This window comes from Neofelis nebulosa, chromosome X (genome assembly GCF_028018385.1).
Source record: "Neofelis nebulosa isolate mNeoNeb1 chromosome X, mNeoNeb1.pri, whole genome shotgun sequence".
Lineage (NCBI taxonomy): Eukaryota > Metazoa > Chordata > Mammalia > Carnivora > Felidae > Neofelis > Neofelis nebulosa.
The window spans coordinates 19898004-19907401 of record NC_080800.1 but is presented as its reverse complement, the minus strand read 5'-3'; the positions used below and the strand labels follow the sequence as shown (position 1 = coordinate 19907401).

The 9398-nt window shown below is 40.8% G+C and overlaps 1 pseudogene; it reads left to right on the top strand.

The window, feature by feature from the left end:
* Positions 1–2365: 2365 nt before the first annotated feature.
* On the top strand, positions 2366–4536 carry LOC131502630 (centromere protein N-like; annotated as a pseudogene).
* The last annotated feature ends 4862 nt before the right edge of the window (positions 4537–9398 follow it).

Sequence of the window (9398 nt, the reverse complement as noted above, 5' to 3'; positions counted from 1 at the left end):
TTAGATATCCTCAGAGCCGTACACCAGTACAGAAGAGATTTCCATGTCTCATAGCCAGAAAAACTAGACCTGACGCCCTAACTTCTCTCAAGCATATCTCTGACCATGCATGCAGTAGATAGCTTCACAAAGAATGACACTGGCCTCCCTGTCTGCATCACAAATGGAGGCAGTATGCAAGGACTCTCATTTGGACTGTGTTTCATATTTTTATCCTCCTACCATATCCAACAGGACAACGGTGTCAGGAAAATAAACACAGTAGTCATCAGCTTTGTGGGACTTTCACTGGATCATTCATGCCCCAGGTTATTCCTCAGCAGCTAATGCTGTTGGAAAATTGCATGGATTCTCAGAGAAAAGACTAAGATAAGTAAACAACCAATACTCCAGACCTAGTGGAGCACATAATTTAGAAAATAAATTTGGGCTCTAACTATGGCATATCCCCAGCTCATACCTTCTCTATAAATAGAATGTTAGATTGCTCAGTTAAGCAAAGGGAAGCAGGCCTAGAGTCAGAATTGGGAAGGAAATGCCTGCTACATTGACACCTCCCTCCAAGATGCCTTTCCTCCTTTCAACCCAAGTTTTTATGTCCTAGAAGTGTACACTGGGTTAATGCAGCTGAGCCATTTTTGGGTGTTTTTGGTAACTAACGTACCTGAGGACTTTGCTGTATAATATGGAGTACTTCGATTTTATTGTTTTGGCCTTTGAAGTGTCAAGCAAAACTCTTACGTTTAAGGACCTGTTACTTATATCATCCTATTCAAGGTAGGTTTTTATAGATGTATCAGACCTACAGCACCTGAACTACACTCCTATTATAGGTAGTTGAGTGTATTTCCTCATTCATTTGCTTACCTTAGAACCAGAATGGGAGTAAGCCAGTATCCCTTTGTCCCCTCGTTCGTTTATGGTCAGGGTGCATGCAAACACTGCCACATGTGTGTCTGTTCCAGCTGTCTTTGGAGCAAATGCCTCCTTGTTGTTATTTACTAGAATTTCATATTGGATTATCTCTAGTTCAGACTTATCCTTCAGCTGTCATGTCGGGGTATATAGCTTCTTTTGGTATTCTCTGGGAGCCTCTTTTGTATTTTGAAAGCCTCCTGAAAAGAGTTGGCTATTTCTTGGCTTTTGACCTTATTCCAGGTTCAGATAATAATTTGATTCTGGTGACTAATGTATGTAACCTTTCAATTTAGGGTATATCATTCTCTAGTTTTTTACTTCCTCTGCCATTTGGATTGTGATTTATACGGTCTCCAAATACTAAAGTAGAAGTATGGTCCCAACTTTTGTGTCAGCTGGTGGTGGCACTCAGGGAGCCCTATTTCCTTGTTTTACCCAGCCCTCTTTCCCACATGGTGTGGGTGACTAACTCCTCACTTCCTTTTGACAGATTTATTCCATGTGACTTTTAATTCCCTTTATCTGGGTTTCATTGCCCTTTTGGGGCAAAGATAGGTGAGACCTTGAAGGTTGAAATAGGACATGTTGCTAGTGAGAGGGAAGGAGGAGATGGTGGATGTGCTCCCTGGTCATTCTTGGGCCAAGAGAACTTTGTAAACCATACATATGGGAGAAGAGTATGTGGAAATGGATTCCATCGGGGTTCTTTCACAGCTACCCCTCTGAAAGTTTCTTTTAATGACCGAAATCCTGTCTTCAGTCAGAGAGTCCATGTTCTTTTATATATATATCACTCAGCAAAATGAATGGGAACACAGGAGACATGGGGAATAGTGGACAAAAACGAAAAGGGGAAAGAAGTGAGAAAGGGGTTGAATTGGGAGAAATCCGGAAACACAAAGATGGGTGCGGTGAGGAATCAGAGGCTTTGTGCACTGGTCAAGACTTGAAGGTACCCATGATTGCCAAAGCTTTCACCTGTAGAGAAAATGGGGCACAATCCATGGAAGCATAGAAGTCCCCATCTGCATGGTTAATGTTTTCCTTGGACTGTGTGTGGAAATAATTCACACTAAAATGAGGACTGATGTGAATTTATGGGTGAGTTTATCCCCTTTAGGAGATAAGCTGATAAAGACTGTTCTTGGGTCTAAATTTAAAATTGGATCGCCTCCAGGGGCACCAGGGGCGCCTCAGTCGGTTGAGTGTCCAACTTTGGCTCAGGTCATGATCTTGCGGTTTGTGAGTTTGAGCCTCATGTCCGGCTCATTGCTGTCGGCCTGTCAGCCTGTCAGCACAGAGCCCACTTCAAATCCTCTGTCTCCCTCTTCTTGCCCCTCCCCTGCTTGTGCTCACTCAAAAAATACATATTAAAAAAAAGTGGATCACCTCCAGGCGACAGCTGCTGAGGAGACACATTACTGGTCATGTTGGACGTGCCAAAGAGATGGACAGAGCTGTTGCCGAGTTTATCAAGAGAACCATTTTGAAGATCCCAGTAACTGAAATGCTGACAGTCCTCCAAGCCTGGGATTTTTTTTTTGGTCTGAAAATCAATAGCAGACCGCAGACTTCTGGAAGAAAAAGGAATCGCTTGTTCAGCGCTTGGTTATGCTTTGTGAGGAGAAGCAGGCAAGTGTCAATGATGCAGCCCTTGTAGACGTCATTTATACTCAATTTCCTCAGCACCAGAAAATTTGGGATATCTTTCAAATGAATAAAGGACCAGGTGAAGACATTGACCTGTTTTATATGGAACAATTCAAAAGATCAGTTAAGAAAATTCTGAGAAGTTTCAGAGATGCTGAGGAGAATGCAGTATGGATTTGAATCTCTGGGGAGTGCAGTATGGAAAGCCACACCAACACAAACTTGCTTATGTGGTGTGTCATTCCCAAACTCCGTATGCCTTCTTTTTTCTCCCAGTTGAGGAATAATATACCCTTTCTGGGTCAGGCAGTGACAGTTGCTAGCAGATACCATCACATTGTGAAAATGGAGTTCAGAAGCTGGTATCTGGACTCTCTTAAGGCTATTTTTTTATTTTTTATTTTATTTTTTAATTTTTTATAATGTTTATTTTTGAGAGAGTGAGAGAGAACATGAGCAGGGGAGGGGCAGAGAGAGAGAAGGTGACGCAGAATCCGAAGCAGGCTCCAGGCTCTGAGCTGTCAGTACAGAGCCTGACGTGGGGCTCGAACCCACAAATCATGGGATCGTGACCTGAGCAGAAGTTGGACGCTTAACTGACTGAGCCACCCAGGTGCCACAATTTTAAAAAATTTTTTAAATGTTTTATTTATTTTTGAGAGAGAGAGAGTGCGAGTGGGAGCAGGGGAGTGATACAGAAAAGGGGGAACAGAAGATCCCAAGCAAGCTCTGCACTGATAGCAGCAAGGCTGATGCAAGGTTTGAACCCACAAACTGCGAGATCATGACCTGAGTTGAAGTCAGACACTCAACCGAGCCACCTAGGTGCCCCAAGGCTATTGTTTTTAAACAGTATAATCAGACCTCTGAAACTTGCAACTCTACTACATCTCTACAAGAAAAAAGCCTTGGGCTAGATATAAACATGGATTCAAGGATTATTCATGAAAACAGAGTAGAAAATGAGAGAGTCCACAGAGTGACTCAAGAAACTTTTGGACTGGTGCCTGGGTGGCTCAGTCAGTTAAGCATCTGACTCTTGATTTCGACTCAGGTCATGATCTTGGTTCATGAGATCAAGCCCCACATAGGGCTTTTACGTTGACAGCACGTAGCCTGTTTGGGATTCTCTCTCTTCCTCTCTCGCCCCTCCCTTGCTCATGCACATGCTCTCTCAAAATAAAGAAATAAACTTAAAAAAAAAGAGAAGCTTTTGGAGACTATCCTCAACTAAGAGTAGACTTTGTACAAAATAAGCTTGAAATGAAATTCAAAAGTAACTTAAATGGGGGCATCTTGGCTGAGAGAGAAACCCTTCCGGTGCCTAATAAAGTTCTCTAGTCTGCATCTTCTGGAAGTGTTGAAACTCTTAGCACTGGCTGGTACTGAAGATGTACCATTTTCTCCATTGCTCACTTGCATACCCAATAAGAGAATGAATTATTTAAGAATTAGAGATAAGTTATAATGAGCACTGGGTGTCATATGTAAGTGATGAATCACTAAATTCTCCTGAAACCAATATTACGCTATATGTTAACTAACTAGACTTTAAATAAAATTTTGAAAAAAAGATGGAAAAAATAAAATAAAATTAGAGATAAATAAGACACATATGGTTTTATAAGCACAGTATCTCCTTGATTATATTGCGTATGCATTTCAGTTAGTGGCTAGCTGGATGGCTTTTGTTTATAAGCTTGTGTTTTAGAAATTAATCCATGATGTTGACAGTTTAGAAATGTTCATTATAATTGTTGGGACTGTTTTTCCTTCTCCACTGTGTATCCCTTTTCCCCTCTATCCTGCAAAGCACCGCAATTGTGGGTCTTTAAAATGTGGCAGGATGTCCTTTTTCTCATTCCTGTCTCTTCTCAATCCTGGAGAGGTCTGATTCCACTTGCTGATTTCCAGGGATTTTCTCTTAAGCCTTGGATCAGAGAAAGAAAGCAGCAAGAGATTATACCCAAGTCAAAACTTTCTAGGAGAATTATAAAATTGGTCCATTCAAAGGGTATAGTTGGACCCATTAAGTTATTGCAAGAGGTAGCATATCAGATGATTCAGTTCTATAAAATAATGGTTTCACTCTATAGTTTTCATAATCTGTTTTATCATAGATATAGCACTCAAACTGACCAATAGTATGCTTCTTTTTCAATAAATATATTAAAAATTGTTTTTTATGTTTATTCAGTTTTGAAAGACAGAGAGAGACAGAGCACAAGCAGGGGTGGGGCAGAGAGAGAGGGGGACACAGAAACAGAAGCAGGTTCCAGGCTCTGAGCTGTCAGCACAGAGCCCGACATGGGGCTTGAACTCACAAGCCACGAGATCATGACCTGAGACAAAGTCGGACGCTCAACCGACTCAGCCACCCAGGCGCCCCATTCAATAAATATATTTATTTTATTTTATTTTATTTTATTTTATTTTATTTTATTTTATTTTATTTTATTTTATTTTATTTTATTTTTTTAAACAATAACATAACATTTATTTATTTTTTTTCAGGAATACTCAAAACATCCTTTATTTTTATTTTTTTTCTCCTTTATTCCTTTAGGGTTTATTTTTTTTTCAATATATGAAGTTTATTGTCAAATTGGTTTCCATACAACACCCAGTGCTCATCCCAAAAGGTGCCCTCCTCACTACCCATCATCCACCCTCCCCTCCCTCCCACCCCCCATCAACCCTCAGTTTGTTCTCAGTTTTTAAGAGTCTCTTATGCTTTGGCTCTCTTCCACTCTAACCTCTTTTTTTTTTTCCTTCCCCTCCCCCATGGGTTTCTGTTAAGTTTCTCAGGATCCACGTAAGAGTGAAACCATATGGTATCTGTCTTTCTCTGTATGGCTTATTTCACTTAGCATCACACTCTCCAGTTCCATCCACGTTGCTACAAAGGGCCAGATTTCGTTCTTTCTCATTGGCACGTAGTACTCCATTGTGTATATAAACCACAATTTCTTTATCCATTCATCAGTTGATGGACATTTAGGCTGTTTCCATCATTTGGCTATTGTTGAGAGTGCTGCTGGAAACATTGGGGTACAAGTGCCCCTATGCATCAGTACTCCTGTATCCCTTGGGTAAATTCCTAGCAGTGCTATTGCTGGGTCATAGGGTAGCTCTATTTTTAATTTTTTGAGGAACCTCCGCACTGTTTTCCAGAGCGGCTGCACCAATTTGCATTCCCACCAACAGTGCAAGAGGGTTCCCGTTTCTCCACATCCTCTCCAGCATCTATAGTCTCCTGATGTGTTCATTTTGGCCACTCTGACTGGCGTGAGGTGATATCTGAGTGTGGTTTTGATTTGTATTTCCCTGATGAGGAGCGACGTTGAGCATCTTTTCATGTGCCTGTTGGCCCTCCGGATGTCTTCTTTAGAGAAGTGTCTATTCATGTTTTCTGCCCATTTCTTCACTGGGTTATTTGTTTTTCGGGTGTGGAGTTTGGTGAGCTCTTTATAGATTTTGGAGACTAGCCCTTTGTCCGATATGTCATTTGCAAATATCTTTTCCCATTCCGTTGGTTGCCTTTTAGTTTTGTTGGTTGTTTCCTTTACTGTGCAGAAGCTTTCTATCTTCATAAGGTCCCAGTAGTTCATTTTTGCTTTATTTATTTATTTATTTATTTATTTATTTATTTTCCATTTTTTTTTTTTTTTCATTTTTGCTTTTAATTCCCTTGCCTTTGGGGATGTGTCGAGTAAGAGATTGCTACGGCTGAGGTCAGAGAGGTTTTTTTCCTGCTTTCTCCTCTAGGGTTTTGATGGTTTCCTGTCTCACATTCAGGTCCTTTATCCATTTTGAGTTTATTCATGTGAATGGTGTGAGAAAGTGGTCTAGTTTCAACCTTCTGCATGTTGCTGTCCAGTTCTCCCAGCACCATTTGTTAAAGAGACTGTCTTTTTTCCATTGGATATTCTTTCCTGCTTTGTCAAAGATTAGTTGGCCATATGTTTGTGGGTCTAGTTTTGGGGTTTTATTCTATTCCATTGGTCTATGTGTCTGTTTTTGTGCCATCAATAAATATATTTAAAAGCTGGTTGAAATAAATAAATAAGGGGTCTTTTAAGTAGGGCGTTATCTCAGAGAATGTCTTTTCTTTTGTGTTTTTGAAAGTGCCTTTAAAAATAATAAAAGTATATGTTTTGGGGTAGCCAAGAAGTCACAGTGTGTCTGAATGTCCTGCCTTGTGCTATCCAGTAATGCAGGCGTGCTTGGTTCTCCCACAGTTCTCACTCCGATTTCTGTATGGTCGCGTTACGTTAGAACATAGGCAGAATTGAATTTGATCACTATTTGTTTGCATTAGTGTTGAGCTTATGTTAATGAGTTCAGAAAGAAAGTAACTTTATTTGTGCTCTTTTCCCCAAAAACCGACTTGGGGACTTCTTCCCATGTCTTGGAGGAAAGCCCAGCAGGGTTCCAAAGTTTTTTTTTTTGTTATTCTTATATAGATAAATGTTCTGTTGCCACTTCCATTTGGTAAGAAATCTATTCCAGGGTATTAATCCAGGTTTGCCTCAATTCCTGAACGTTGGGGAATATTTTTCAGTCCCAGATGGGACCTGTTCACAGACTGGAATCCTGCAGGTGATATGTATATATGAGTATGGAGTCAGTAATAGGCAAACACTTTTTGTCTTTCTGTTCTCAGTCTATCTATTCTCCAGTTTCTCGTCCTTTTCCCCCTATTGTGTTCCCCAGAGAGACAAGAGAAATGACATGTTGGCAAAGTTGTAATGTGATGGATGATAGGCTCTGAGATATGGAGGATGCCATGATGTGATGCTTTCAGGAAATATTTTCATTTTTCTTCAGGGACCTCAGACTTTATGCCCTGTCACATGCACTGACCTTTCTCTGACTCTTAGACCCTCACCTCAATCCCTCGGCCTGCTATGACCATCACTTCTGTTGTTGACTTTCTTCTTTACTAGGCGGTCCTCTAGGGTGGTTTCCCTGTGAAAGAATTCTCAGGCTTCTCTTTTTCCAGAACAACCTGTCAACCTAGGAAATCAATATCTTTCTTTGGAACTGCTGTTCTTTCACAAGGTAGGCACTTACTTCCTTTCTCCAGGGGCACCTCAAGCCTTCACTTCTTGATGATACATGCGTGAGTCACACAGTTGTTCCTGTATCCCTCAACCTTCACAAGCGTCAGTCATTGTTTTCCGAAGCTCCTGGTCGGTGATTCACAGCAAGGGAGAAACAGTACTTAGCCCGCCCTTATGAGTGTTTAGAAAATACCCAGCACACTGACAGAATTCTCTAAAAATTCTTTCTCTCTTTCCTCTTTGTTAATTCTTTTATATCTCTTTGGTAGTTTAATGGAGTACTACTGGCAGGCCTGTTTGGTATCATTTGTTTGCCATGTGGCTAGCACTTCACTTCAGAATATGAGTGTATTTGGGGCACCTGGGTGGCTCAGTGGGTTAAGTGTTGGACTCTTGGTTTAGGCTCAGGTCACGATCTTGTGGTTTGTGGGTTTGAGCCCTGTATTGGCCTCTGTGCTGACAGTGCAGGGCCTGCTTGGGACTCTCTCTCCGTCTCACTCTGCCCCTCCCCATGCTCATGCTCTCTCAAAAGAAATAAACTTAAAAAAAAAATAGAATATGAGTGTATTTGACACAAATTGTCTTCGCCTTTGGAGAGTGTTTTAATTTGCTAGCGTTGCCTTAGAAAGTAACCAAAACTGGGTGGTTTTAACAACAAAAACTTACTGTATCACACATGTGGGCCTCGAAGTAAAAAATGAAATTGTTGACATTGTTGGTTATATGGGAAACGAATGAAGATTGTGCAGGAGGGTCTGTTCCAGGCCTTTCTCCGTGGCTTGTAGATTGCCTTTTACATGTTCACGTAGTGTTTTCCATGCATGTGTATCTCTTTCCACGTTTTCTGTTCTCATAAGGACACTGGCCATATTAGTTTAGGGCCACTCTAGTGATATTATTCTAACTTGATTACCTCTGTAAAACCCTTTTTAAAATAAGAGCACATTCCAAGGAATTGGGCACTAGGACTGCAAATATGAGTTTTGGCAGGGGAGCACAATTAAACCCATAATAGGTCTTCTGCCAAGTCTTTCCCTTGAGAGAGCTTGTCTTCATTCTATTCGATGCACACTTTTAGGAATTTGCATTTGCTGGGACTGGTTGACAGTCCCTGGCCCCTAGGATTTTGTGACCCACCCTGCTGTTGTGCATCCTCTTTTCTTTCTAAGGGCTCCTCTTGAGTGATTTAATTTGGATACAATCTCAGACCACTTACCATCATAGTTTCTGCATGTGGGTGTCGTTGATCGTAGCCTTTTCTTCTGCAGATGGTGGAAGTGCAGTTCACTCCCAAGTCGGAATTCTATATGAGGACTCTCTGACTTTGCTTCATGGTTGGATACTGTAACAATGGTGCTTGCTTTACAGGATGAAGTATACAGCTTGGGCAGCTTCCTAGGATGTTTCCTGGAGTGTTTATTCTCTGTTTAATAGCCAGATAGGAGCTACCATCGGAGGATGGCTTGGATTCTTAAGGAATATACGGGAAAAGAGGAATACATTACTGATGTTCAACTCCCAGTGGAGCACATGATTAAGAAAGTTAGTTTGGGTTTTAATGTAGCAGTTGCCCCAGAAGGCTGGCTTTCATTTAAATAGAACATTTAATTATGTATTTTGGGGTTGGGTGGGCCAGACTCTTGATGGTAGAGAGTATGACTACCATACTGACCACTCTGATGAAAGAATTCTGTATTTCTTCAACTAAACTCTTTTATTTTTTAAAAAATTTTTAATTTTTTTACATCTTATGTATTTTTGAGA